This window comes from Culex quinquefasciatus, chromosome 3 (genome assembly GCF_015732765.1).
Source record: "Culex quinquefasciatus strain JHB chromosome 3, VPISU_Cqui_1.0_pri_paternal, whole genome shotgun sequence".
NCBI classification, from domain to species: domain Eukaryota; kingdom Metazoa; phylum Arthropoda; class Insecta; order Diptera; family Culicidae; genus Culex; species Culex quinquefasciatus.
In genome coordinates this window covers 194,626,217-194,632,525 of record NC_051863.1, presented here as the reverse complement: position 1 = coordinate 194,632,525, position 6,309 = coordinate 194,626,217, and positions in this window count along the sequence as shown.

Here is a 6,309-nt window from a genome sequence, read left to right as displayed (position 1 = left end):
GTTTCTTTTTATTCAGCAGGATAACGGATCAGCGAAATATTTTCAGGGAACAAGACAAACAATAAACATGGGTGAAAAAGTAGCACAGGTAAGTGGGAAAGAAAACTATGTTCATGAGATATCTAGAATGTTGGGAACAAACTAAAAATATTAAGCGAATTCATCCGAAAAAAAAAGATTTATTATTTATCACATGGAAAAATGCCACGAAGAGTTTGCAACAAACAATTTTTTTCTAGTATATTCAAAAATATATTTTTAAATAAAAGTTGAAAAATTTGCAATCAATTCATCAAACTTTCGGACATTCACAACTTTTCTTCTTTGTATCGAATTCACCGATGTAAAACTTTGAAAGCAATAACGATAATATTATCGTTTTGTTATTGATCCACGATTTTTTTTAATGATCTAGTTTGTTTAAAATTGCAATAGCTAAAAAAATCACTTTTCAAAAATACTTAAAAACTTGATTTTTTTTTGGGTCCCAAATGAAGTAAATTTTACTTACTTCGTTTATGTATTATAAATAAATTTCCCAAATCATCATATCCAAAAAACATTTGAAGAATTTTGATACCGAGTCAAACTTTTCATTTATGGTCACAATATATTATTTTTTGCATAATACTACAATTTTTATCTAAATATGGTTCTTTATAAGACGCAAATCTAGAACATTAACGATAACGAAAATGTTTTCGTTTTAGCCCAGACGATAGCAAAAATGTTATTTAATGATGTAGCAAAATTGAAAGAATCAAACATTTTACGAAATACTCAAATTGCGCTTATTTGCAACATGAGTATTGAACGCTGAATTCGAAAAGATATTCACAATATTTAGTAAATTCAAGTATTTGGTGATAATAATTTAATTTTTTAGAATGCTTTTGGTAAAAATAGTAAAAATTATATACATGAATTAATTTTATATTTTCAATTCACTAAACTTTACTTCTCGAATAAAAAATATAATTTACAATTAAAAATTTACAATTTACAATTTACAATTTACAATTTACAATTTACAATTTACAATTTACAATTTACAATTTACAATTTACAATTTACAATTTACAATTTACAATTTACAATTTACAATTTACAATTTACAATTTACAATTTACAATTTATAATTTACAATTTATAATTTACAATTTACAATTTATAATTTACAATTTACAATTTACAATTGACAATTGACAATTTACAATTTATAATTTACAATTTCCAATTTCCAATTTACAATTTATAATTTACAATTTATAATTTACAATTTACAATTTATAATTTATAATTTATAATTTATAATTTATAATTTATAATTTACAATTTACAATTTATAATTTACAATTTACAATTTACAATTTACAATTTACAATTTACAATTTACAATTTACAATTTACAATTTATAATTTATAATTTATAATTTATAATTTATAATTTATAATTTATAATTTATAATTTATAATTTATAATTTATAATTTATAATTTATAATTTATAATTTATAATTTATAATTTATAATTTATAATTTATAATTTATAATTTATAATTTATAATTTATAATTTATAATTTATAATTTACAATTTATAATTTATAATTTATAATTTATAATTTATAATTTATAATTTATAATTTACAATTTATAATTTATAATTTACAATTTACAATTTATAATTTATAATTTATAATTTACAATTTATAATTTACAATTTATAATTTATAATTTATAATTTATAATTTATAATTTATAATTTATAATTTACAATTTATAATTTACAATTTACAATTTACAATTTACAATTTACAATTTATAATTTATAATTTATAATTTATAATTTACAATTTATAATTTACAATTTATAATTTATAATTTATAATTTACAATTTATAATTTACAATTTATAATTTATAATTTATAATTTACAATTTATAATTTACAATTTAATTTACAATTTACAATTTATAATTTACAATTTACAATTTACAATTTACAATTTACAATTTACAATTTATAATTTACAATTTATAATTTACAATTTATAATTTACAATTTATAATTTATAATTTATAATTTACAATTTATAATTTACAATTTATAATTTATAATTTACAATTTACAATTTACAATTTACAATTTACAATTTACAATTTACAATTTACAATTTACAATTTACAATTTACAATTTACAATTTACAATTTACAATTTACAATTTACAATTTACAATTTACAATTTACAATTTACAATTTGCAAAATTTGATAATTTTGGCGCTTAAAAATAGTCGTTTTTTGAAGGTTTACCACCAAAAAAATGAATCTTTGCTAATTTAATTTTTTCGACTACCATAAAGCAAATCGTGGAAATTTGAGTATATAAGCAATTGATACGGTATTCATCAAAATAAAATACTTATGCTTTAATAATTTTAGACCCATTCATATGACACAAAAATTAAAATCTCCCAAACCAGCCTATAATTTTCGCATTTTGTAAAAAGTCTAATTTTCCCATTGACTGAAAAAATATTAAAAAAAAAAACAGCCAGGGAAGGGTTTAATCCCAGTTCAATAACCAACAAAATTATTTTTTATTAGTTGCTTTCCCTAATTTGATAAGTTTTCATTATTTCATTTGATTGTTTTATCATGTTTTCATAAAAATATAAAGATCTTTTGAAAACACTCAAATGTAATGAAATAAGAGGAATCGTATCTATTCCAAGCAAAAAGGTTAAAGCAAATATTTTTCAGATAATCGTCTGCATAATTGTGGTAAGCAGACGTTCTTGAAACTGCTACAATCTTTTATTTTTGTGGCAATTACCACAAGCAGCCGACTGTTTGTGAGTTTGCAGATTTATTATCAAAGTTTATTTAATTTTCACCCTCTAAACACGACTCTTAATTCAATTAAAATGATAAAACATTTCCATTCCAAGCCATGCTTTCTTCCATTAAGTCACAAATTTCCAGCCCATTTTGAAGTCGTGAGGAATGCGATTTCACTCGTCACTCGTCGCAGTCGTTTGCTTTGTCACCGTTTAGTGTGGTGCAAAAAATTCCGTCACGAAAAAAGAATGGGACAGTGGGGCAGGAGAAAACCATTTCCGCACGAAAGAAGCGGAAAGAGCAGAAAACCCCCAAATGTCCGTTCCTCCACGTGAAGAAGAAATGGAATGTTTGACGGACTCCATTGGAGGGGGGGCGAGGGAGAAAAAGAAGAATAAGGGCAAAAGAGCTGTGATATAGTTGTGTGAAAAGGAAGTTTCCTCGAAGAAAAATGTGCACGAAAGCTCGCCTTTGCTGCTGCCACTCAAATATCACCTGGAAAGTCCTTTGAGCAAATATTTCGCTTCTGCTGCTGCTTCGGCACAGCAAATGGCTTCGAGGTTTACCTCCGAGGGGGGGCAGAATGTATAATTAAAAGGGAAGATGTGGGCACTTCCGTCATTGTGTTGGGCCTGTCCCGGAACTTCGGGGCACTCCGGTGAGAGGGCGCCTCCTCTGAGTGGACTAAATACCTGCCCGGACATGGTTTGGTTGTTCGGAGGAGTGTTTTGCTGTTTTTGTAAAAGAAAATTGAGAAATTTTAAAGCTTAAAAGTTGTTTCAATAAATTGTCATAAATGAATTTAAATATTTCAAAATTACATGCAAAAATAATTCTTCAATTTCTGTGGTCTTAGACTGTAAAGTGTAAAAACTGCTTTCAAATTCAAATTCAAATTCAAGCATTTCCAATCAATTAGTATCTGTCCCGAAATTCCCTTAAATATATTTTCAAAAAATGTATGTTTAAAAAAATAATGTGTATAAAGTTACTTTTTAATCAAACTTGCTTTTCGTTGTTATTGAGTGTGAGTGTGAGTGTGAGTGTTAGTGTTAGTGTGAGTGTGAGTGTGAGTGTGAGTGTGAGTGTGAGTGTGAGTGTGAGTGTGAGTGTGAGTGTGAGTGTGAGTGTGAGTGTGAGTGTGAGTGTGAGTGTGAGTGTGAGTGTGAGTGTGAGGTGAGTGTGAGGTGAGTGTGAGTGTGAGTGTGAGTGTGAGTGTGAGGAGGAGAGTGTGAGGTGAGTGTGAGGTGAGTGAGAGTGTGAGTGTGAGGTGAGTGTGAGTGTGGTGTGAGTGTGAGTGTGAGTGAGTGTGAGTGTGAGGTGAGGTGAGTGTGAGTGTGAGTGTGAGTGAGTGTGAGGAGGTGAGTGTGAGTGTGAGGTGAGTGTGAGGTGAGTGTGAGTGTGAGTGTGAGTGTGAGGTGGAGTGAGGTGAGTGTGAGTGTGAGTGTGAGTGTGAGTGTGAGTGTGAGTGTGAGTGTGAGTGTGAGTGTGAGTGTGAGTGTGAGTGTGAGTGTGAGTGTGAGTGTGAGTGTGAGTGTGAGTGTGAGTGTGAGTGTGAGTGTGAGTGTGACAATTTCAAAATAATTTTACAATTTTTTGAACTTTTAAAAGCATTTGGACAAAAAAGTTTGATTCATAAATATCAATGTTTTGATTAAATTAACAAATGGGTAAAATTTAAACATTTTTGTAGCCAGACAACAAATAAAAAATAACACTTTAAGGTAGATCGAACAACTTTTTTTCTCCTTGCCACGGAAGGAAGAGCCCAAAAAACCACCACCAAAAGTGAAGTCGATAGAACGGAAAAGAGCGAACCAAAACCTGCCCAGCAAACGATGAACAAAAAAGCTCACCACTTTCTTGGTAAAGTCGTTCCCCCACAAGAAAGCTGCCGAGAGACCCCCGGTCGGATCGTTTCGTTTGGTGTGATGAATGGGCGCATAACTGAATACTCCGAAAACGGACGCAACCGAGTTCCGAGTAAGGACCGAAATCTTGGCCGGCCACTTTTTTTCTTCTTCCAAGAATTTTTCCGCTCGGAGTTTGTTTGCTGGCGTTGTTTTTGGAGGCTTTCCAAACGTTTGTTTGCCACCACACTCGGCTTTACACGACAACGACGACGACAGTCGTTTGGAGCATTCGTTCATAAATCTTGGGCTTTCCACCCTCGGACAACGAGCTTGCAGTTGTGGCACGTGCGAGCGTTTTTTTGCTTTGGAGAGGAAAGGGAGTTTTGGGATTTGGGGAAAAAATCAGAGAAGAATTAAAATAAATGATTGCAAGTAAAATAAGGGCCTAAACGTTTATGTAACAGGATTGAGGCAAAGCTTGAATATTTTTTCTATATTTTGAGATCTTTTTCCTGACTTTAGTCCCAACACTCAAATATGTTTTTTCTCTGTCCCCAATTTTGTTTTTGAAAATGGTTCAAACCATCTGCACTTTTTCCAATAAAAATCAATTTTAAAAATATGTTCCGCCTCTGATTATTTTGAAACATTTCGAAGGGGGATGAGAGCAGAGGCAGCTTGGTTTATAATTTACTCAAAAAACATCTTTAAAAAAATATAATATCTCAAAAGCTCAACTTTTAAATTCTGTGTAAAATTAGCGTAATATTAATTGGCATTTCTGAAAAGTTAATCTTGATTCAAAAATTTTCAAAATATTTTTTTCGAAAAGATCATAAAATTTCACATAAGTTTCAACTTTGGAACAACAATTGCTGATATATTCACATCAGAAAATTGGAGTTTTTTTTTATGAGACTTAAACAACTTCTATTTTCATGTTTCTTTTCCTATGATTCATTTCAGGTCTGATCTTTAATGTTCAATGCCAATTTTGTGGGATTTTTTTTTTCAACTTTTCTAAAAACATATATTTAGGAATAGAAAATAACAAACCCTATTTTTTTTAATTAAAAAACCAGATTTTTTTTCAGTTAAAATTAAATTTCAAGTCATTAGATTTTGAAAACTGTGCATTTTATCCTGAAATCTGTTATGTACTTTTCGATTGCAAATTTGATTTTAAATAAAAAATTAAAAATGAATCTTTTTTCCAAAAAACATTTTTTTTTTTCTAAAAATCATAACTCGACGTCAAATAAGTTGGACATACTTTTTCATGGCTCAATCGTTGCAGTTTGTTGTCCCCTAAACCATAGAAAAAAATATACAGTTATAAGTAAATTCATTTGCTGTAAAAAAATTAATAGAAAAATTAACAATGTTTTTTCCGTGCACCATTTACCTATAACTTTTCCGAAGACTCCAAACCAATCAGAAATCCTTCAAAAGATAAAAAATTTCGAACACGTACCTTTTTTGCATGGGCAGCTGCTATAATTGTAGGGAGCTTTGTATGGGTGACACAAATTAGGGGAAATATACCCATTTTAATCAAACTAAGCCGTTCGACCAATTCTCATCATTTTTGCTGTTTTCCGCTATTAAATCAACAT